General features: G+C 43.0%; 1 long non-coding RNA gene across 3 annotated transcripts in view; it reads right to left on the bottom strand.

Moving 5' to 3' along the window:
• Positions 1 to 15216, bottom strand: part of LOC111090540 — a 71362-nt gene extending 56146 nt beyond the window's left edge. For 2 of the 3 annotated variants that reach the window (XR_005372226.1, XR_005372223.1), the window contains exon 1: positions 14455 to 15216. This is a non-coding gene — a long non-coding RNA (uncharacterized LOC111090540). The remainder of the gene's footprint in view (positions 1 to 14454) is intronic. The other variant, XR_005372224.1, reaches the window with a different exon arrangement.
• Between the last annotated feature and the right edge of the window lie 9840 nt (positions 15217 to 25056).

Here is a 25056-nt window from a genome sequence, read left to right as displayed (position 1 = left end):
CAGCTCAACAGCAAAAGAACAACCAATTAAAAAATGAGTAAAGGACTGGAGTAGGCATTTCTGTAGAGAAGATACACACAGATGGCCAAATAAGCACATGAAAAGATGCTCAAGATCACTAACTACCAGGAAAATGCAAACAAAATCACAATGAGACAACTCCATACCCATAAGGATAGCTATTAAAACAAGGGGCACCTGGCTAGCTCAGTAGAGCATGAGACTCTTGATCTCAGGGTCATGAGTTCAAGCCCCATGTTGGGAGTAGAGTTCATACACACACACACACACAAAGTGTTGGCAAGGATGTAGAGAATTTAGTGTGCATTGCTAGTAGAAATGTGAAATGACTTTATTGCTGTGGAAAACAGTTTGACCATTCCTCAAAACAGAAGTACTGTATGATCCAGCAATTTCACTTCTGGCTATATACCCCAAAGAAATGAAAACAGGGACTTGAACAGATATTTGCATATCAGTGTTCATAGCAATGTTATTTATAATAGCTGAAAAGTAAAACAACCTAATATTCATCAATGAATGGGTAAACAAAATGTGATATACTTGGAATATTCAGCCTTAAAAAAGAATGTCATTCTGACACATGCCACAACATGGATGAACCTTGTAGGCACTGTGCTAAGTGAAATAAGCCAGACACAAAAGGAATAAATATACGATTCCACTTATATAATGAACATACAGAAGTCAAATTCATGGAGAAATTAGAATGATGGTTGACAGTGATTTGGAGTAGAGAAGATTGGGAGTTGTGTTTATTAAACTTAATAAATTATTTAAAGATGTTATATTGGGCAGCCCTGGTGGCTCAGCAGTTTAGTGCCCCCATCAGCCCGGGGTGTGATCCTGGAGACCCGGGATCGAGTCCCACATCGGGCTCCCTGCACAGAGCCTTGCTTCTTCCTCTGCCTGTGTCTCTGCCTCTCTCTCTCTCTGTCATGGATAAATAAATAAAATCTTAAAAAAAAAAAAAAAAAAAGTCTGTTTCTGGGCAGGCCCAGTGGTTTAGCACCGCTTTCAGCCCAGGGTGTGATCCTGGAGACCCTGGATCGATTCCCATGTCCGGCTCCCTGCATGGAGCCTGCTTCTCCCTCTGCCTGTGTCTCTGCCCCCCCCCCCCGTGCCTTTCATGAATAAATAAATAAAATATTTAAAAAAATAAAGATGTGATATCTGGGACGCCTGGGTGGCTCAGCGGTTGAACATCTGCCTTTAGCTCAGGGTGTGATTCCAGTCCTGGGATCGAGTCCCACGTTGGGTTCCTTGCATGGTGCCTACTTCTCCCTCTGACTGTGTCTCTGCCTCTCTCTCTCTGTCTCTCATGAATAAATAAATAAAATCTTAAAGATGTGATATCCAATTGTTCTCACATTAAAAGACATACTGAATGACTTTCATACCTCTGTTGGAAATCAATTGTCCATATATGTGTGAATCTATTTTCAGATTTCTGTTCCACTGATATGCTTGTATATCTTTGCACTAGTACCACATTGTCTTAATTACTGTAGCTTTATAAATGTTTTAAAATCGGGTAATGTTAGTTCTCCAACTTTGTTTTTTACCTTCAAATTCTATTAGGCTATTTGCCCTTTGATTTCCATGAATTACAGAACCAGTTGTCAATTTCTGTAAAAACAAGTTTAACTGGGATTGTGTTTAAGGTATACAACAATTTGAAAGAAATTGAGATCTTAGTATTTTGTCATTAATCCATATTTCCATTTATTTACATAATATTTAATTTCTCTTAGCAATGTCTTATTGGTACCAGTGAATAGAGCTTTCACATCTTTTGTCTGATTTAATCCTACATTTCAATTTTTTTTACTTTTAAAGTTTTTTAGGGGTGCCTGAGTCACTCAGTTAGTTAAGCATCTTGCTTAAGCATCTGGGATTGAGCCCCGCATCGGGCTCCCTGCTCAACAGGGAGCCTGCTTCTCCCTCTCCCACCCCCTCTGTGCTTTCTCTGTCAAATAAAAAAGTAAAATCTCTAAAAATTAAAAGTAAAAAATTTTAAATGATCCTATGAAAAATTTTTTAAATTTCAGTTTTAAAGGTCAACACTCAAATTTCTGAGCATTAATTGGTGGATATAAACATTCACTTTACATTCTTATACAGGCTTTGATAAAATCAATTGCTAGGGCAGCCTGGGTGGCTCAGCAGTTTAGCACCGCCTTCAGCCCAGGGCGTGATCCTGGACACCCAGGACTGAGTCCCACGTCGGGCTCCCTGCAAGGAGCCTGCTTCTCCCTCTGCCTGTGTCTGCCTGCCTGTCTCTCATGAATAAATAAATAAAATCTTAAAAAAAAAATAAAAATCAATTGCTAACCTCGCTTACTAGATTTAGTGGCTTCTTTGTACATATATTCTGTTGGATTTTCTATATAGATAACACTGTTAGCTGCAAAGACAATGTTTTATTCTAGATAACTTCTTTTTCTCATCTGCACTGGTTAGAACCTGTAGTACAATGTTGAATACAAGTGGTGAGAGTAGGCATCCTTGTTCCTGATCTTACAAGGAAAGCATTTACTATTTCATATCAAGTATGATGTTAGCTAAAGGTTTCTCCTAGTTGCCCTTCATTAGGCTGAGGAAGTTCCCTTCTATCACCTGCTAGGAGTGTATTTGTTTTTGTTTTTTAAATCAGGAATGGATGTCAAATTTTGTCAAATGCTTTTTCTACATCTATTGACTTGATATGGGGTTCTTTTTCAGTTTGTTAACATGATGAATTTCATTGATTGATTTCAGAATATTAATCCAGCTTTGGATTCATTGGTTTTCTCTATTGTTTTTGTTATTGTTTTCTAATTTCATTGATTTCCATTCCCTCTCTGTGTCTTTTACTGTTTTTTAAAGATTTTATTTATTTATTCATGAGAGACAGAAGAGGCAGAGACGTAGGCAGAGGGAGAAGCGGGCTCCCTGTGGGTAGCCTGATGTGGGACTCCATCCCAGGACCCCGGGATCACACCCTGAGCCAAAGGCAGATGCTCAACCACTGAGACACCCAGGCGCGCCTCCCCCCACCACTTTCTTTTAAAGTAAGCTCTATGCCCAATGTGGGGCTTCACATGTCCCCAAGATAAAGAGTTGCATGCTCTACTGACTGAGCCATCCAGGCACCCCCATTGATTTCCACTCTTACTGTGTTTCATTTATTTTGCTTATTTTATGTTTAATATGTTATTCTTTGTCTAATGTCTTAATATGGAGGCTGTTGTCAATAATTTGAGAACTTTATTAATAATTTTCTTTTTTTCTTTTTATTTTTTATTATTAATAATTTTCTAATGTAAATGTTCAATGCTATGAATTTCCCCCTAAGTGCTGCTATAGTAACATCCCCACAATTCTGATATGTTGTTTCATTTCTCTTCGGTTCAAACTACTTTCTAATTTTGATTTTGATTTCTTCTTCAACTCATGTGTAATTGAGAGATGTGTTATCTGGTTTCCAAATATTTGAATACTTCAGATATCTTCTCTTATAGATTTCTATTTTAAAAAAAAAGATTTCTATTTTAATTCCATTATACTCAAAGAACATACTTTGTGTGACCTGAATCATTCTAACTGTATTGAGACTAATTATTTTTTAAAGATTTATTTCAGAGAGAAAGACACACACACACACACACACACACACACAAAGCGGTGGGGGGCAGATAGGTAGAGGCAGAAGGAGAAGGGAAGCAGACTCCCCTATGAGCATAGAGCTCCATATGGGGCTCAGTTTCCTGATTTGGAGATCATGACCTGAGCCAAAATGAAAATCAAAAGTTGGATCCTTAACTGACTGAGCCATCCAGGTGCCCCCCCTTTTTAAGGATTTTATTTATGTATTTATTTATTTAGGGAGAGAGAGACCACACCAGCAGGGGCAGGGGGAGGGGCAGAGGGAGAAGCTGGCTCCCCACTGAGCAGGGAGCCCAATGCGGGGCTCCATCCCAGGACCCTGAGATCATGTCCTGAGCCAAAGGCAGACACTTAACCAACTGAGCCACCCAGGCACCCCTCATATATTTTTTAATAGACTTTCAAGAGCAATTTTAGGTTCACAGCAAAACTGAAGGGAAAGGAAAGAGAGTTAACGTATACCCTCTGCCCCCCGCATTCCTCTCATTATTAATAACATCCTATACCAGAGTGGTATATTTTTTTAAATCAGTGAATCTACATTGACACATTATTATCACCCAAAGTCCAGAGTTTACATTAGTGTTGTAACTTCTATGAGTTTTGACAAATGTGTAAGGACATGTATCTATCATTACAGTATCATACAGAATGACTTCAGTGCTGTAAAAATCCACTGTGTTCCATTTATCCCTCTCTCCCATCAACCACTGATCTTTTTATTGTCTCTATTGTTTTGCCTTTTCCAGAATGCCCTGTAGTTGGAAACATATACTATGTAAACTTTTCAGATTGGCTTCTTTCAGTTATATGCATTTAAGTTTCTTCATGTATTTTCATGGCTTCATAGCTCCTTTCTTTATAGTTCTAAATAATATTCCATTGTCTGGATATATCACAATTTATTTTGTTCACTCACCTACTGAAGACCATCTTGCTTTGCCCCCAAGTTTTGTGAATAAAACTGCTATAAAAAAAAAACTGCTATAAACATCAGCAGATTTTTGTGTGGACATAAGTTTTCTTGCTTGTTTGGTAAACAGCAAGAAGGATGACTCCTGGATTGTATGGTAATAGTATGTTTAGTTTTGTAAAAACTGTCAAAGTGTCTTCCACAGTGGCTGTGCTCTTTTGCAGTTCCATCAGCAATGAATGAGAATACCTGTTGTTTTGCATCCTTGCCAGCATTCAGTGTTTTTAGTGTTTTTGGATTTTAACCACTCTAATTATGTAGTAGTATCTTGTTTTTAAAAATTAATTAATCTATTTTTAAAGGTTTTATTTATTCATGAGAGACACAGAGAGAGACACAGAGACATAGGCAGAAGGAGAAGCAGGCTCTCTGCAGGGAGCTTGATGTGGAACTCGATCCCAGAACCTCAGAATCATGACCTGAGCTGAAGCTAGACTCTCAACCACTGAGCCATCCAGGTGCCCCAGTACCTCTGCCCTTAAGGCCACCAGGTCGGAAACCATCTCACAGGTGGCTCAGTGTAAGTCAGGCAGTGTCTTTTGAAGTTTTTAATTTTAATGAAGTCTAGCTAACCAATTATTTCTTTCCTGGATTGTGTCTTTGGTGTTGTATCTAAAAAGCCATTGTCAGACCCAAAGTTACCTAGATTTTCTCCTATGTCATTGTCAGTTATATATATATATGTGTGTGTTTTACATTTAAGCCTATGATTCATTGTAAGTCTTGATACCTGAGTACCTGACATTTTTAGTACGTGTGACAAAATGGGAAGTTTACACATAAAACACTCCAACACACTGAAGTACAGTAGTTATTTTGAGAAAATGCATTAGTGTAGTTATTTGGGTGATGAGCTGATCTCACTAGTTGTTTCATGTTTAAGAAATGGGTGAAGGGGCGCCTGAGTGGCTCGTTCAGTAGAGTGTCTGATGCTTGATTTCAGCTCAGGTCATGATCTCAGGGTTGTGAAGCCCTAAGTTGGGTTCTGTGCTCAGCAGGAAGTCTGCTTGAGATTCTCTCCTTCTCCCTCTGCCCCTCGCCCTGCTCTTTCTCTCTCTCTCTCTCTCTAAAATAAATAAATAAAATGTGTTTTTAAAAAAAGAAATCAATGAGGATCATCAAAGGACAAAAAAGAAAGGAAGAAAAACCATTTAGGAGTATGACTGACAAACTATGGTTATTCAGATTTGGGAATTTTTTTGAAAATGAACAAAGTCAGCCTGTCACTTAAGAAAAATAATTGATAGTGGGGCACCTGGGTGGTACAGTTAGTTAAGAATCTGACTCTTGGTTTCAGCTTAGTTTGTGAGATCAATTTCTGAGTCTGGCTCTGCACAGACTGCTTAAGACTCTCCTTCTGCCCCTCCCCCTAAAATAAATAAATAATTAAATCTTCAAAAGTACTTAAAATTAAAAAAAAATTTTTTAAAAGAAAAATAACTGGTAGTATTGGGGTGCCTGGCTGGCTCAGTCAGTGAAGCATGCAACTTTTGACCTTGGGGTCCTGACTTAAAGCCATATACTGGGTGTACAGCTTACTTAAATAATTAATAGTATTGGGATGCCTGACAGGCTCAGTTGGTAGAGCATGCAACTCTGGTTCTTGGGATTGTGAGCTCGAGCCCCACGTTGGGTGTGGAGATAAGATTTTTTAAAAAATAATTGATAGTATTTGTTGGCAATGATAAAATTTGAGCTTTCGAGCGAAAGAATTTTGGAAAACGTTTATCTGCCACCATGAGCTTGATAGCTTCCCAACACTTAAAGACTTCTGAAAAATAAAAAATACTAAGTTAGATAGATGTAAATAGATACTATATTACTATATAATGGTATATATCAACATTTAGAATATCTACATAACTCAGAGAACCAATATGTTCCAAATGATAAAATGATGTTACAAAAACATGAATGGTAAAGATCCATTCAAAGTGCAAAATAGAAAAAAAAAAAAGTGCAAAATAGGGACATCTCAGTGGCTCAGTGGTTTAGAGTCCGCCTTTGGCGCAGGGCGTGATCCCAGGGTTCTGGGATGTAATCCTGCATGGGCTCCCCTCAGGGAGCCTGCTTCTCCCTCTGCCTGTGCCTCTGCCTCTCATGAATAAATAAATAACATATTAAAAAGAAGAAGTGCAAAGTAGGTCAGGGGCACCTAGATGACTCGATCAGTTAAGTACTTAACTCTCAATTTTATCTGAGGTCATGATCCCCCAGTCTTGAGATCAAGGCCGCCGTCAGGCTCCATGCTCAGCAGGGAGTCTGCTTAAGACTGTCTCCCCCTGGGGATCCCTGGGTGGCGCAGCGGTTTAGCGCCTGCCTTTGGCCCAGGGTGCGATCCTGGAGACCCGGGATCGAATCCCACGTCGGGCTCCCGGTGCATGGAGCCTGCTTCTCCCTCTGCCTATGTCTCTGCCTCTCTCTCTCTCTCTGTGTGACTATCATAAATAAATAAAAATTAAAAAAAAAAAGACTGTCTCTCCCTCTCTCTTTCTGCCCCTCCCTCCACTCGCATGCATGTGCTGTCTCTCAAACAAAATCTTAAATAAAGACAAGGTGCAAAATAGATCAAAAAATTTTATTGTAATGGAGAATAAAAAGTTTACTGATAATGTGACTTTATTTAAGTAATCTCTACACTCAACATGGGCTCAAACTCATGACCCCAAGATTAAGAGTCACATGCTCTACCAACTGAGCCAGCCAGGCACCCCAGTAATGTGGTTTTAGATTCCACATTGCAACTAATCTTTACAAAACTACCACTTGCTGAATTTTTGTGTCATATCGAAGAAGGATATCCAGGTTATCCAAATTCTATTCAGAAACTTCTCTTTTCCAACTAATCTTGCATAAGGCTGGATTTCTTCACATACTTCAACCACAGTAATTTTTCATAACAAATTTAATGCAGGATCAAATTTAAAGCAGAAAGAATCTGCTTTCTATTAAGTTTGATGTATAAAGTGATATATATACACACAATGCCATTGTGTGTATATTTAAAATTTTTTGGAAAAATAGTAATTTTTTAATAAAAATATTTATATTAAGGGGAGCCTGGGTGGCTCAATTTGTTAAGCGTCTGACTCTTGATTTCTGCTCAAGTCATTTAAAAATCTTAAATTTTCTTTCTTTTTTTTTTATTTTATTTACTTATGATAGTCATATATATAGAGAGAGGCAGAGACATAGGCAGAGGGAGAAGCAGGCTCCATGCACCAGGAGCCCGATGTGGGATTCGATCCCGGGTCTCGAGGATCACGCCCTGGGCCAAAGGCAGGCGCCAAACCGCTGCGCCACCCAGGGATCCCTTAAAAATCTTTAAAAAAATAAATAAATAAAAATAATCTTTAAAAAATAATAATAATTTATAAGAATATCAAGCAAGGGATCTCAAAACGAAAAAATTTAAAAACCACACCCTACAGAAACAGGCTCACTTGTTCTTGTTCTGCCTTCCAGAGATCAAAAAGTTTGAGAACCCTGTTCCATAACACTCTCCGTTACAGGTGACTCATGAACAACACAGGTTAGAACTATGAGAGTACATTTGTATGCTGATTTTTTATAGTACTATAATCTTAAATAAAGATTTTCTGTTCCTTGTGATTTTCATACCATTTTTTCCTTTAGCTTACTTTATTATAAGAATACAGTATCATACTAAATAACATATATAGTATGCAAAATATGTGTTAATTGACTATGATATTGGTAAGGCTTTTTGTCAACAGTGGGCTATGAACTTTTAGGGGAGTAAAAAAATTGTATGTGGGTTTTGGATGGGCAGGGGCAGTCAGCACTCCTAACCCCTTCAAATCCCCCTCAAAGGTCAACTATGTATGGTTGATACATTAGGAGGCTGACACCAGGCCCACCTACCTTAGACACCTCCCTCAGCTATTGCTACATTACCAATCTAGAGAAGTTTGTCCTAGAGACATGATCAGTATCCTCACAGTGGGAAATTAGACACCAGCCTTGATATTCTTTTTATTTATAAATTTATTTTTTATTGGTGTTCAATTTGCCAACATACAGAATAACACCCAGTGCTCATCCCGTCAAGTGCCCCCCTCAGTGCCCATCACCCATTCACCCTGACCTTGATATTCTTAACATTATCCATACTTACCTAGTATTTAGCTATTGCAGTTTTGACACTCAGGTGATGCAAGAGATTTGCATTTATTTATTTTTTAAGATTTTATTTATTTATTTATTCATAGAGACAGAGAGAGAGGCAGAGACACAGGCAGAGGGAGAAGCAGGCTCCACACAGAGCCCAACGCAGGACTCGATTCTGGATCTCCAGGATCACTCCCTGGACCGAAGTTGGTACCAAACTGCTGAGCCACCCGGGCTGCCCGAGATTTGCATTTAAATCCTGCCTTTCGGGAACCTCGGGTGGCTCAGCGGTTTAAGCGCCTGCCTTCATCCCAAGGCATGATCCTGGAGTCCTGGGATCGAGTCCCGCATCGGGTTCCCCGCATGGAGCCTGCTTCTCCCTCTGCCTGTGTCTCTGCGTCTCTCTCTCTCTCTGTCTATCATGAATAAATAAATAAATAAAATATTTAAAAATAATAATAATAAATAAATCCTGCCTTTCGGGGTGCCTGGATGGTGCGGTTGGTGGGGCCTCTGGCTCAGGTCATGATCTCATGGTTGTGGGATCGAGCCCCAGTTGGGGCTCCGTGCTCAGTGCAGTCCGCTTGAGATTCTCTCTCCCTCTCCCTCTGCCCCTGCTGCTCATACTCGCTCGCTCGCTCTCTGTCTCTCTGAAAAATATTTTTTAAAAATAATACAAAATAAACCCTGCCTTTCTCTTTCTCATTCCCAGCTCATTCCCACTCTAGTGGAAGGGCTTTCTCCTCCACGTGTGGCAAGAATCTATGCTTCCTACTGTCTATGGCTTGTTCTGTGGTCAGTCCTCTAAAAGACATTGTAGAAACACAGCTTTAGAATTGCTGAGAAATATCTCTTTATTTCTCAAAAAAAAAAAAAAAAAACCCTGACTTTTAAGACTATTGTCTCACTGTGAACTTTTAAAAAGTCTAATTCAAAGCACAAAGCTGAGCCACAACTTCTTTGTTTTAGCCAGCGTTCCTCTTTCTCTTCCCTCAGGCAGTAAACTTCAGTCTGAGGGAAAGGATGGTGGGGTGGGTGGGGGGCGGGAGAGGATGAGCTACCAGGAAGGGAAAGTACATTATTACCCAATAATTATGGATTGCAGGTGTTAATTAGGTTGAAGAAAAAGTAAAAAGTTCAAAACACCAAGATCCAGGGTATTGAGTGGCAAGGCCATGTGTAGATTGGAACAAGAGGTGTGAGGTAGAGAAAAAACCCATAGATTTCAAGTGTTTTTCTCAGTCCTGCGTATGCAAATATACATTGAATCAAATAGAACTCTTCATTTGCAATTTTTAAATTATTTTCTTTTACTTTCCAGAATTGGGGAAATGGAACAAAGGGGAAGAATGTTTTTTGAAGCACAGCCAGAAAGAGGGAAGAGTTTATTAAACCCTCTAATTTCAAATTATATTTAATTTGATGTCAAATTATATTAAAAGTATTAAATTAAAAAATGAACAGCTGGAAGGATAAACAAAGGCATATCAATGCTATGTACTGCCTAAAGTGTACTTGGAAATGAAAAAGAATGCTCACCTCTCCTCAGTGTATTTGCAAGATGTGTATTTAGACGATTAAATACACAGCTCTTCTGTTTGCTGAGACAATATTTCTCTAGTTTAATACTTTAATTGCAAATAGTAATATTAGCAATCAAATATTTATTGAGCACTAACCATGATCTTGAGGATTGGGACACCATGGTTCTAGAGAGGAGGAAGGGAGAGATGATCACACACTTACTTCACAAGTCGGCCAGAGCCTCACACGTCGACGTTTGGTGGCCACTGGCCCTTGGTGAAGGGGATATCCCGGCACTTCTGTTATTTATGGCAACATGCCTACATTTGTATCACACGTCTACAATTTATAAAGTGCTTTACAAAATGTGTTACATTTCATTCTTATCCTCTCCTGCTTGGTAGAGATTATCATGCTTGTTTAACATGTAAAAATCTGAGGCTTCGAGGGGAAGAAGTGTCCTCAATCACACAGTTAGTCAGTAGCAGAGTTGGGAGTGGCACCCCATTTCCTGAATCCTGGACCCAAGCACACCACTGGCTCCCTTCTGAGAAGGGGAGAGCATGCCCTGTTGTGGCTATGGCTGGCCTGCTTGCTTTTATTCCTTTTTCTGGCACTACCATCTATTGGGGAGGAATCCCAGGCTCCTCCAGGGGAAAGAAGCTCTGCAATTAGACTAAATATAGTCTGCGAGGGGCTGCATCTCATTTGGACTAATTATCTTGTCACCCATCAGAAGAACAAAGAGTAAAGAATTTTCAGGCCTCATCATTTCCATTCCTCTCACTAGCCTGGACTTCCATGGGATCGGCCTGGAGACAAATGTTAACAGAGTAGACATGCCCGTGGACTGAGGAATGTCTGGGCTGCCGAGGAAGTGTTTCTCTCTCCGGCACAATGACTGCATTTAGAACTGGAAGGAAGCTAACCTAGGGAAGAGATCCATCAGTCCTGGAGATGTCTGGGCCAGAGACAGAGAACAAGGATCATCCCTCAGTGGACAGCACAGCCTGACGGGCAGTCGCATGGTATATTGATAACCCATTTAGCAAAGCCCTCCCTGTTCTTCCTTCTAGCAAATACTTACTGAGCACATGTGCCAGGCACGTGGGGGGTTGATGAAATATCATGCTGTAAGGAAAGCAGAAGAAACCCTCCCTGGATCCCTAAGCATTGGATTCAAAACCAAAGTTAGGGGCAGCCCGGTGGCTCAGCGGTTTAGCGCCGCCTTCAGTCAAGGGCCTGATCCTGGAGACCTGGGTTCAAGTCCCACGTCGGGCTCCCTGCATGGAGCCTGCTTCTCCCTCTGCCTGTGTCTCTGCCTCTCTCTCTCTCTCTGTGTCTCTCATAAATAAATAAAATCTTAAAAACAACAACAACAAAACAAAACCAAAGTTAGAAAAATTTAAGAGGAATTTAAGAGGACAAAGATACTTTGGTCAGGATATGTGCTTGTACCAGTAAGTTTTGGGGTTGAGTTTCATTACTGAACGCTAGTATGTCAGGGGCAAGTTTAAGCAATGAAATATTGTCTCAGGAAGCTTTTACTAAGTTCTTGTTTATAGTAAGGAAGTGCCATAAAACACTCGCCATCAGCCAGTAACAAAATCTTTAAAGTGAGGCATGATGCTTAATAGACCACAAAATTCTGTTAGCCCACAAGTATTACAAGAATTATGAAATAATTCTCATCAATTTGTTACTGGCTGTCATGGATGACTTGATGTTAGAGAGGCACAACATTTGCAAGTGGGCTCAGGTAAACTGTTTTATCAAAGAATCTGTAACAGCACATCTGCGACAAGTGCCAAATAAAGTACTGCACTGGAAGGAACGGATGGCAGGTTTCAGATCACATGTTGGCACATTTTAAAATCAAATCTCACTTCTTAGAAAAGGTACATAGCTTATTCAGCCTATGGGACATCAAATACAGAGTTCAAAGGGTTCACACCATGGTTTGAATCATCCTCTAACCCAGATGAGTGCAGACATGACTCACACATCCTGTGCTTGGTACTCGCTTGTGGCTATTCAGTCTTTGTCAATAACAGTACCAATAATCCACTATGATAAGGTGAATGGAAACAGAAATTAGTTTTGCATTTCACGTGCACAATCCTTCGGATCCATATGCTGCTTCAACACAGGATTCTGCCATGGAGCCCAGCTATGGGACGGGACCTCCCACCTCTACCCAGAAGGTGGGAGGGAAAGGAGCTAGCACCCAACACAATGCTTCCGGAAAGCACAACAGAAGAAGGCAAAAGAGTAAGCTAAGGTGAGGATCCAGGGCTCTTGATGCTAAGAAGGTTAAGACTGGCCATTTCCATTCTTTCTGGGCTTGTTAGCCAACCGCCCCCACCCCCCACCCCCCCAACCCCCCCAGACCTTTGGTCCCCCTCCCCTTTCTCTCTCATTGTCCCTCGCTCTTGCTCTCTCTCCTTCCTTCCTCCCTCCCTCTCCTTCTGGCTTCATGTTATTTTGCCTCACTATTCAGCATCCTCTACTTTGTCCAAAATTTGTGTTGCCTTGCTGCACAGATGTAAGAAAACCATCAGATTAAAAGCCAGTCACTCTGGAAGTCTGGGCTGCCCTGAAGACCAAATTGGATTAATTACACCCAGACAAGCTTTAAAAAGAAAGAAAGCCAAATGAACTGAAAACTCGGGTTCAGTGGCCTTGAGATAATTTGAATCATTTGCATATCTTGGTAAGGTTTTCAAAGAGTAAAAAAGAAAAAGCCCTTTCCAGGAACCTTTTTTTTTTTATTTTTTTAAATTTTTTATTAAGGTAGGCTCCACACTCAGCTTGGAGCCCAATGCGGAGCTTGAACTCACGACTCTGAGATTGAGACCTGAACAGAGATCAAGAGTCAGATGCTTAACTGACCGAGCCACCCAGGTAACCCAGGAACTTTTTGTTTGAAAACTAATTTTTTTAAATTTTTTATTTATTTATGATAGTCACACACACAGAGAGAGAGAGAGAGAGAGAGAGAGAGAGAGGCAGAGACACAGGCAGAGGGAGAAGCAGGATCCATGTACCGGGAGCCTGACGTGGGATTCGATCCCGGGTCTCCAGGATCGCGCCCTGGGCCAAAGGCAGGCGCTAAACCGCTGCGCCACCCAGGGATCCCCTGAAAACTAATTTTTATAAGAGAATCAGTTAAATATAACACTCAGATTAAAAATAAATAAATAAATAAATAAATAAATAAATAAATAAATAAATAAATAAACAAACACTCAGAGAATGCAGTGATAGTGCTGAGTACTATGAAAACAGACTTCCAGGTCCATCTTCTCTGTCCCCGAGAGGAATATGTTTCTGGTTTGAGAAACTATAAGAGCCTTCCCCTAACATGGGCAAGTGCCATAGAGCCTAGAACAAAAGGGCTGGTTTTTCTAAGCCTCATAAGGGTAAAATGTGTCTCTATCCCTTTGTGGCCCAAAGCAGCTGATTGTGGAATAAGCAGATCCCCTCTAGACCACGGTTCCTTAGCCTTGGCATAATGAAAGGCTGTCCTGTGCATTGTAGGATGTGTAGCAACATCCCTGACCTCCCCTATTACATGCCAGCACCATGCCCTCCACCTCCAGGTTATAACAACATCAGAAAATGTCTTCAGACTTTGCCAAATGTCTCCTGGGCAGCAAAACCAACCCCCTGTTGAGAACCACTTCTTTAGAGAAAAAGATGGAATATTTCATTCCAAAATATACATATAAGATATTAACTTTTTAAAAGTGGGAAAATAGGATGTTTTAGAAGAAATATGATGATAATACCTTCATAACTTGCAAGGCATGGCTCCAAGCTGTTATTTCTGCTCAATTATAAGCTTTCAATGGTGGGAACAACGTGCATCTTTCTTGTTTATTGCCATCATCTTAGGATCCAGTATTGTGCTGGGGATGTAGGAGGTGTTTAATAACAGTCGTGGGATGGATGCACAATTGATTGAGCAAATGCTACATGCCAAGAACTATGCCATGTTCATACATTAGCCCTAATCGTCACAACAACACTAATAGGATCGACGTTAAAACAAAACTCTTCAATAAAGCAAATTCAGATATTGCACAGTTCTTTGCCTCCCGGTTCCTGTCCTTCCCCCAGGCTCTGCTTTCAAAGGGATGAGCCGGAGTTCTTACCGACCAGAGTGGGAAGGGCTGTAGCTCCCTCTGGGGAGGTGGGAGGTGGGCAGAGAGTGAGTCCCTGTGTCCTCTGTGTTCTTCCAGCCAAACTTCCCTGGGTCCAGAAGACACTAAGGGTGCCAGGTGACAAGATTCCTGGAATTGTTGCTCCTGTCCTGGGAACTTTAGCCAGTGGCGGAACGGGACCCATCCTTGTCTCCATCAATATTTAAACCAGAGTAAACAGTGCTCAGGTGGCACCAAACCACAGCTGAGGCTGGAGAGGAGGACTTACCTGACATCGCCAGAACCCTGGGAAGCCAAGTCATTTCATTAACTTCTCGAAATTGTGCACTTGCGTTTTATGAGACTGACCTACCCATCACCTGATGGGGGGTTTTTACTGTATCATCTTTATGCTATGAGTGGGGAAACCGAGGCCCTAAGAGATTGCGTGACTTGTTCAAATCACTTGCCTGCTTTGCGGCAACCCAAGATTCGAACCATGCCGTCAGGGCCTGACTCCTGCCCCCGCCAGGCGCCTCGGAGCGGGGCACACGTGCTCTTCCTGCGTCCCACGCGTCAACAATTCCCTGCGTGGCTCCGGGTGGTGGGTCGCGGTCTCTATCGTGTGGGCTGGGGAGGCGCAGGCGAACCAGAGCTGGCTTGGGGCCAACAGCCTCTACGCTATGCCAAGCTGACATACCAGGACGAACAGCGGGCAGGACCAGACTGGCCTGGTAAGAGCCGGCCGAGGCAGAAAATGCAGCATCTGGGGAGGAGAGGCAGCACCCACAGGAGGAGCTCGCTCGCCAGCTCGCCCCCGTGCCGTGGGCAGGACCGCGGAGCAGAGGGCGGCCCCCTAAAACGCGGTGAACGGAGCCTGGGATCGGAGAAGCCAGGAGTCTCGGCCGCTGCCACGTTGGGGAGCACGGGTGGAAACTGCACGCATCTGCAATGGTTTGCAGGAGGAAAGCTAGCTGGGTGCAGGAGAAGGCTGGTGTTCTGTACACGTGTCCTTTTTTATTTTTTAGAGCCCTCCTATTCTTTAAAACGTGGTATGCTTTAGGCGGTTATGTGGTCACCAGTCTGGCGGTTGATGTGCATCCGAGAGTGATACAGACGGGGGTGGGGGGGAGGGGGTCCCCCTGGTTACAGAAGTCAAGCGCACAATCGTTTCCAGCGAACGGCTGAAGCCAGCACGCTGCAATTTAGGAAGGAGCCACAGCCCCTGCGACTCTATCTTCCTTACCTGGGAATCCCAGGCCGGGCGGCAGCCAGGTCCGCTTTGGAAGATGGAAACGGGAAAGAGAACAGGCCCCAGCCACAGTCCAAGTGAGCAGGTGGTCCCAGATGTGACCCAGGGCGGAGGTGCTTCTGGGACGAGAGAGCAGGCCTGCTTGGTGGGGTTTTGTTTGTTTTTGATTGATAGTTGAAAACATATTATTGGGACGCCTGGGTGGCTTAGTGGTTGAGCATCTGCCTTTGGCTCAAGGTGTGATCCCGGAGTCCCGAGACCGAGTCCCGCATTGCGCTCCCTGCATGGAGCCTGCTTCTTCTCCCTCTGCCTATGTCTCTGCCTCTCTCTCATTGTGTCTCTCGTGAATAAATAAATAAAATTCTCAGGCCCATGTGGACCATAAGAGAAACTCCAGCTAGATGTTGCATAGAACCATCTATAAAACTTGGAGGGACCTTTGAAAATGTCTTGGAAGGGTACCATGTTGTTGAGGTGTCCATGCTATATTCCAGCAAGTCTAAGAAGCCTGGTATTCCCTCCAGGGTGGCGATGCAGTGACGCAGAGGTGGGAGCTCCCCGGTCCCTGGGGGCAGACCGGGTGTCACTCACACCCCAGTGCGCTCCCTTGCCTCCACGGGAAGACTGCATGGGAGCACTTGTACTCACTCCATCCCTTGCCTCCATAGTGTGAACCCATGTCGTATATTACTAGTAAGATGGTTTTCTATTATTTCATTAATCAAGTTCTGCCGACACAGGGGAACTCACACGCTAGGTCTCTCATTCTCATTTATTTTTTGATGCATGGACAGTTAGTAGTATGTATTTTTTAAATGTATTCAGACATGTACTGATATTTACTTTTTTTTTTTTTTTTAATTTACTGGGTTCTAAGCTTTGTTGCAGATCCTAGGGACATAAAACCCGTAAGATTCCTACTGCTGGGCAGGCAAGGTGGGAAAGGAACATGTGGATGCACAGACAATATAATTCCAGATGGTGATAATCATCTCTCTGAAGTTAACACAATGCATTACAGTGTCCTGAATCACTACATTTGTTGTTCTATATAATATTCCGATGCTGACTATACATATTTTCCCTTCTCCTCGGTGTCCTGGAGAAAGTGTGAACCCTAAAAGCAGGTCTGCTGCTTTTCGGCAGAGCCACTTAGCTCGGAAGCTGTTACGTTTCCAGTGGGCTGGTTTTGGCCATACTGTTTTTTCCGCGCGATGTTAAATTACATCTGCGATCAGTCAGTCAGTTGTGTCATTGATTTGCTGTAATGGGTAAGGAGGTGAGAAGAATCAGGGAAGAGCTTTTAGGGTAGGCAGGATTTTGTAATGGCGAAAGTTTCACCTTTGGCAGGTTGTAACAGGCTGAATAATGGGCCCCTGAGATGTCCACACCCTGTTTCATGGAATGGTGTTGCTTTATACGACAGACAAAAGGGCAACCGTTTGCAGCTGTGATGAAATTCAGGATCTTGAGCTGGGGAAATGCTCCTGGATTGTCTGGGTGGGCCCAATGTAATCCCAAGAGTCCTTATAAAAGGGAGGCAGGGGACCCAGGTGGGTAGAGGTGATGGGATGATGGAAGCAGAGGGGAAAAAGTGATGTGATTGTGGGCCAAGGAATGAGAGCTAAGAGCTGGAGAGGCAATGAATTCTCTCCCAGAGCCTCCAGAAGAAAACAGCCTTGCAGACCTTGATCTTAGTCCTGTAAAATTCATTTTGGACATTTAACCCCTTGAGCTATTTAAAAAAAATCATTTTGTGTTGTTTTAAGCCACTAAGTTTTTATAATTTGTTACAGCAGCAACAGGAAATCAGTGCATGTGTGATTTTCACCTAGAGCCCACAACAGGAAAATGTATGAATCCTTCTCCTTCTGGTCCCATCTCTTCCATCTGGCTGCAGAGCAGGACTCAGTTTGGGAAGCCAGAAGGAATGATAGAGTTGTCTGGGGAAGGAAGGTCACGTAAGTACAGGCATCTGATCTCCTTTTTATCTACCTGCTAACGTTACATCTGCTGTCTCCTGCCTCTCTCTGTGCTCCCAGCTGAGAAGGGCTACATTGATCCGGGAAGACAGGAATGATCGGGAAAGACCAATCTGAACTCATTCTGATACTGATTCCCTACAGCCAATTGAGGAATCTGTAAGGAATAAATAAGCAAAGGAATACGCAAGGAGTTCAATTAGTCACCATGCATTTGTCAAGTGCCTCCAATTTTCTAAGAACCACATTGATACTAGAGAGCCAGAGATAAAGAAGCATAGTCAGTCCCTGACCTTGAGGAAAGACAGACGTGTACACAGTGAATTATAAAACCACACATGAAATTCTGTAATAGAGGAAGCAATTGTGCCATAGGAACACAAGGCACAGGGAGGAGTTCTGACAAGAGGCTGGAGGTAGCTCCATTCAGGAAGTATCATCTGATCTGGGCTTTGAAGGATGGACAGGAATTTCACAGAGAAGAAGAAATCTGTGTTCCAGCCAGAGGAGAAGAGATGTGAAAACGCAAGATTTAGCAGCCAGCAGTCCTGTGTCATCCATCACTCTTCTTTACCTTATGGGCCCTCGTGTGGCTACATTAACGAGGTGGCACTAAGTTTCATGGAGAAAGAGTGTGGGTAGGAGTCATGCACAAAGGACCACGGAGACCAGAAACTGGCAGTGTGGGGGGACAGTATCCTTCCTGGCCTCACAGTAGCAGCCACCCAGCCTTCTCATAGTTCTTAGGCTGTCTCTATTCATATGCAACCAACGGCAGTGGGAACATTCCTCCCTTTATGGTTTATATGGAAACCACTATATAACTGTTCAGAAATTCAGTTTAAAAATGGTAAGCATGGGGCACCTGGGGGGCTCAGTGGTTGAGAGCTTGCCTTTGGCTCAGGTCGTGATCCCGGGGTTCTGGGATCAAGTCCCACATCGGGCTTCCCACAAGGAGCCTGCTTCTCCCTCTACCTGTGACTTTCCCTCTCTCTTTCTGTGTCTCTCATGAATAAATAAATAAAATCTTTAAAACAATACCAAAACCCAATAAGCACAAGACATTTTATAGGAAAAAAAAAAAAAAAGGAATTAGGTCAATATTCATCTTGCATGTACCATTTCAGCTTTTCTGATTTTTGTCAGGAAACTTACCAAAGTTAAAACTCACAAAGTTAGGTTCCTAGCTTCCCACAAACACCAAGAGACAGGGGCTCTGTCTTCAGGTGTTGGCTGGAACAAACAGAACACTCCTTTGGCAGCCTTGAGTTTTCTCAGGCTGGTACTTGAAGTGGGGCCTACGGTCATCCCAAGGATGTGGCCTTGAGCTGTTGGCACCTATGTTAGTGTTTGTTCAAGTCTTTCTAGGCCAAGGTTGAGGCCTGGTGGAGAAAAGGCTCAGAGGAGGCTGGCTGGAGTTTAGTTAAGGAGAGAATGGTTGTCACCATTCAGATGCCTGGCATTGTCCCTGGTGACTTTCTAGACCTATCCCCATCTCTGAGACACCTGGGTCTATTTGTTGCTCTGGGGACCCCCAAAGATACCTCTCAATAAATGTTCCTAGCCTCCCAATAAATTTTCCTTTATTTAAGCTAATTGGATGGATTCTGGGCTTATAAGGAAGTAATCCCTAACCAAGACAGATCCCATTATCTATGTCAACACAGTCCACATACTTGTCATTTTAAAAGGTTAAATGGCCATTCCTTCTTGTTAATGTATCTTAGCTTGTTTTACAATGACTAAAGTCATTTCCAGTCTTTTTTTTTAAGATTTTATTTATTCATGAGACACAGAGAGGGAGAGACAGAGACACAGGCAGAGGGAGAAGCAGGCTCCCTGCGGGGAACCCCATGTAGGACTCAATCCCAGGACCCCAGGATCACAACTTGAGCCAAAGGCAGACAATCAACCGCTGAGCTACCCAAGTGTCCCTCCAGCTTTTTTGTTTTGTTTTCTTTTGTTTTTTTTAATACTGCTGCATTAAAGAGCTATGGTGAACATATGTAAGAGTTACTTTTTCCTCCTTCCATCAGGTCAACAAGTGTACTGACTTGAGAGCTCCTGTCACGTTGCTGCCAGATTCCTCTCCAGCTGGAGTGCCATCAGCCCCGTTCCAGGGCATCTGTTCTCCCGCAGCCCCATCTCAACAGGGTTTCATTTTTATGTATTTTGGTTTGTGTAATGGTACCTTGGAATTATTTCACTGATATTTTTAAATTGCTAATGAGGTTCTGTGAGGATTCAATTAGATGATATGCAGAGAGGTCAGAGCACAGAGCCCGGCATATAGGGCATTAATATTACTATTGATAGTTACTGAGTAAAAAAATTAAATATTGACCTTATATTTGTGTTTTTTCTTTTTTTTTTTAAAGACTTATTTATTTTAGAGAGAGAACACGAGTGGAGGGAAGGGCAGGGGAGGGAAAATCTCAAAGCAGACTTCCTGCTAAACTCAGAGCCCCAAATGGGGCTCGATCCCATCACCTGGAGATCAGGACCTGAGCCAAAACAAAGAGTTGGATGTCCAACCGATTGAGCCACCCAGGCACCCGTTTGTGTTTTTTCTTATGTGTCTGTTTTGTTTCTCTCTCTCTCTCTCTTTTAAAAGATTTTATTTCTGTGACACAGAGAGAGAGAGAGAGAGAGAGAGCATGCACACAAGCAAGGGGATCGGTGGGGAGAGATGCAGGCTCCCACTGAGCAGGGAGCCCAACGTGGTGCTCAATCCTAGGACCCTGGGACCATGACCTGAGCCAAAGGCAGATGCTCAACCGACTGGGCCACCCAGGTGCCCTGGTTGCTTCTCTTTGTCTACATGGTAGCGCCTTCTCAATCTGCATGCTGCCTCCTGGCTCGGGCCGATTAGTAATTTCATTCCGTCCTGTGTCCTTACTACTGTCCATGTGCCAGCAGAACACACTCCTATCTCTAGCCTGGACTTCTCTCCTGTTCTCCAAACACACCTAACTGCCTACTCAACGTCTCCTCTTGGATGTGGCATCTCACACTTCATAACCTCCAGAGCTGAGCTCCTGCTCCCCACTGCACCTGCTCCTCCCACGGCCTTTTTCCATCTCAGTGAACAGCAACCATCCTTGCAGGTGCTCAAGTTAAAGACTCTTGAGTCTTCCTTCACTCATTCTTTCCCTCTCTCGCTTCACATCCCCGGCCTCCAAATCCATTGGCCACCATCTTCAAAATATATCCAGAATCCAGCCACTTGTCACCACCCTGGCCAAGACACCACCATCTCTCACCTGCAAAAACCAGTCTCCCTGGTTGTACACTTGTGCATCCTCAGCTTTTCAGCCCTTTGGCCCTCCTCCTGCTCATGTCCCAGCTCTGGTTGTGGTCCTGCCTTTGTGGTGAAGCTGCAGCAGCAGAAGACTCTTATTTAGAGCAACAAACCATCTGCAGAAAGCAGAGTTCCCTTCACCTGCCCATCCCTAAACCAGCCCGCGGCAAGAGGGACAGATCACTAGACTGACCTGGACAAATCGGGATCACCCCTGAGCAGCGTTTGGGACCAGCGTTATCTTTTCTGACAAGTAGACTCCTGAGCAGCAGTGAGGCTCCGATTGTTGAGGAATAAATGGGGAACAGAAGTTGGGTGAACACCCGAACAGAGTCTGTCACCACGTGGGAGGTCAGAGAGTCAATAAGAGAGGCCACTTACTTTTCTGGGCTGCCTAGTGTGGGTGGCCCCAGGCCCACAGGCCTTGACCATATATATCCAAGCAGGGACAGGGATGTGACAGGGAACTTGGGTCTGTTTCTGCCAATGGGAGATTTCCACCTTTGGGGGGCCCTTTATTTTGGGTTAATGGAAGAAGGCACATAACAGTGTTTGTATCCTCGGGCTGTGTAACAACCACACACTGGGGCTTGAAACAACACGAGTTTACCCTCTCTCAGCTCTGGAGCCTAGAAGGCAGAAATCAAGGTGTTGCCAGGGCCATGCTCTCCTGAGGCGCTAGGGAAAGTCAGCTCCGTGCCTATTTCTTAGCTCCTTGGCATTTCATGGCTTATGACTGCATCACTCCTGCCTTGACCTCTCTTGTCACATGGCCTCCTCCCTGTATGTCCCTGTGTCTCTTCATGTGAGGACGGAGCCATATTGAGTTAAGGACCCACCCTACCCTAGTATGACCTTGTCTTAACTGATTACTTTACAGCTACCCTATTTCTAAGTAAGGCCACCTTTTAAGGTCTGGGGGTTAGAATTTCAACAAATCTTTTTGGGGGACACGAGTGAACCCCTAACACTTATATTTACAGTATTAATTAGAACCTAATTTTTCTTCATTTCTTCCTTTCTGATCTGATTGTCCTTTCTTTCATTTTCTTGCCTGACTGATTAGAACCTCTAGGCATTTGTAACTATAAGTTTCCCTCTAAGTCCTGCATAGCTGCATCCCATACATTTTGGTATGTTGTGCCGAATTTTCTTCAGAAACTATTGTGTGTTGAGGCTTGACTTGAATTTGCTATGTCAGTATTAATAGCTGAAATTTTGAAGATCTGTTCCTCACCTCCCTTCCTTTCTCCCTCCCTCCCTCCCTCCTTTCCTTTAACTCACCTTTAAAAAGTAAAGGTCATTTACTGGAGAGTTTAATAAACTAGTAGCTACAGATCAAGAATTAAACAGTGTTTAAAAAGAGAGCATAAGGACATTGTGTATTAATGTCCTCTGTTTTGTTTTAGTTGTTCATGCCTGGGTTATGTCTTTACCATTGGTACTAATGGGACCAAAGCTTGATCCCACTGCACACATCCTGTCAGAACCCAAATTACAGACGCCATGCTTAGGAGGAAGCAGCCACCACAGACTGTATAATCTTAAGACAATATGTGAAATTTGCATTTTTCATTTCAGTGCACTACTGTTTTATGTTTTATCTGTAAGCCGGCAACTTTTTGTCTAGTTAATCACTTTCATTTTACAGAACCATTTTTAAGACCCGTGGGTGGAATTAACTCAATGATGTAGTGTTTATATTCTTCAGCTTCCTAGGGATTGGAAGAGCCAAAGGCTGAACAGGGAAGCATCACAATGTTTCCCCATGAAAAAGATGCCTTTCTTCACCTCCCTTCAGCTTGCTCCCCCAACACCCGCACCACTGTGGCACCAATGCTTTTCCAGTTTACAAGCATCGGCTCCCTCTCTCCAGCAAAGTCCTCCAAATCCCTAATTATGGATCAGGAACTGGCACCCTCCCCTGCCTTCTCTCCTGAGGGAAAGGTGATTCTGCGTCTCACTGAGTTCACTGCAGGAAAACCTGACATTGAGGTGAGAATTTCTCCGACTGCATCTCCTTGCATAGCAACACCCCTTGGCACAAACTCACCAGGGATGTCCAGCCCCCCGCACTTCCACCAGGAGTATTTATAGACTGTTTTCACAGCTCCCCTCCCCTCACGGGCTGTGCAGGGAAGTTGGCCTTTTGGAGCTTGCTCCTCCTTCTAGCCTGTCCAGGCGGAGGCTAGAAATCTGCCACTTGGGGGCAGAGGATGGCACTGGGCATGAGTCTACTCACAATAGCCTGCAGCCAGAATCAGTCCAAATAAAAAGTCAGACGGCTCTTGCCGCCACCTCGCCCAGACCTCATGGTCTTGCCATTGGCAGAGCATCCCCCGGCCTGCTGCTTGAGCAGCTGCTAAGGGGCTGGTCCTCTCACCTGCCTCTGCAGGAGACCATTAGCAGGCTGCTGGTAGCTGAGGCTCCGGGTGCTGATACAGGCTGCGCTCAGAGCTGCCCGCCAGCCCATCGATTGTGGGTTCACCGGGATGCTTTCTGACCTTTCAAGGTTGGTGAAGACTCAGCAGTTGCATACAGTTCTGTTATTAAATGTTTTGATCCTGAGTGTGGTTTATCGTCTTGTAATTCAGAGGACAAAAGGGACAGTAAGTAGCAAGGTAGTTTTTAGTGACTGTTACACTATGACACAGTCTTAAAAGTTTTAAAGAAACAAAGGTAGTCACAACTCTCACGTGTTTTATTTTTGGCATATTTTGTTTTTTGTATTTGGGTAGCTATAATGATATTTTCTGCACGTAATAATACATATTTTTTTAGTGAAGTATAGTTGACACCCAAGGTTATATTAATTTCAGGTATACAACAGAGTGATTTGACATCTCTACACGTTCCGCAGGCTCATCACATGGGTAACTGCTGTCTGTCACCATGCAACGTCATTACAATGCCATTGGTTGTATTCCCTGTGCTGTCTTTCATCTCCATGACTTATTCATTCCACGACTAGAAGCCTGCACTTCCCTTTCACCCATTTTGCCCATCCCCCCACCCCACCCCCACCCCTCTGGCAACCACCAATTTGTTCTATTTATGAGTCTGTTTCTGCTTTTTTTTCCTGCTTCCCTCCCCCCATTTGCTTGTTTAGTTGTTTCACTTTTTAGAGTGCACATAGAAGTGAAATCATGTGGTATTTGTCTTTCTCTGACTTCTTTCACTTAACATAATACCCTTTAGGTCCATCTACATTGGCAAGATATCATTCTTTTTTATGGCTGAGTAATATTCCATTATATATATATATATCTCACATCTTCTTTCTGTTCATCAATCAATGGACACTTAAATTGCTACCATATATTGGCTAATGTAAGTAATGCTGCAAATAGGGTACATTTATCTTTTCAAATTAGTGTTTTTGTTTTCTATGGGTAAATACCCAGTAGTGGAATAATTGGATCATATGGTATTTCTTTTTTTCTTTTTAAGATTTTATTTATTTATCCACAAGAGACACACACACAGAGAGAGGCAAAGACATAGGCTGAAGGAGAAGCAGGCTCCCCGAGGAAAGCTTGATGTGGGACTTGATCCCAGGACCCCAGGACATGCCCTGAGTCGAAGGCAGATGCTCAACAGCTGAGCCACTCAGGAGCCCCTGTATTTCTATTTTTAACTTTTTGTGGAACCTCCATACTGTTTTCCACAGTGGCGGTACCACTTTATAATCCTACCAACAGTGCATGAGGGTTTCTTTTAAAAATCAGATTTTTATTTTTTGGTGTTGAGCTGTGTAAATTCTTTATATATTTTGGGTATTGACCCTTTATTGAACATATCATTGCAAATATCTTCTCCCATTCAGTAGGTTGCCTTTTTGTTTGTTGATGGTTTCATTTGCTGTGCAAAGGCATTTTATTTGGGTGTAGTCCCAATAGTTTATTTTTGCTTTTGTTTCCCTTGCCTGAGGAGATATCTAGAAAAATGTTGCTAAGGCTGATGTCAGAGAGAGTAGTGCCTAAGTTTTCTTAATGATACATATTATTTAATAAGTATTGCCCTAAGTTTCTATCCAATCTTTATGGTAGTTTTTAAGGAAGATTTTATTTATTTGTCTG

The sequence above is a fragment of the Canis lupus genome, chromosome 17 (assembly GCF_011100685.1).
Source record: "Canis lupus familiaris isolate Mischka breed German Shepherd chromosome 17, alternate assembly UU_Cfam_GSD_1.0, whole genome shotgun sequence".
Taxonomy (NCBI): domain Eukaryota; kingdom Metazoa; phylum Chordata; class Mammalia; order Carnivora; family Canidae; genus Canis; species Canis lupus.
Note: the sequence above shows the minus strand (reverse complement) of the source record. Positions and strands in the feature narration are given on the sequence as shown.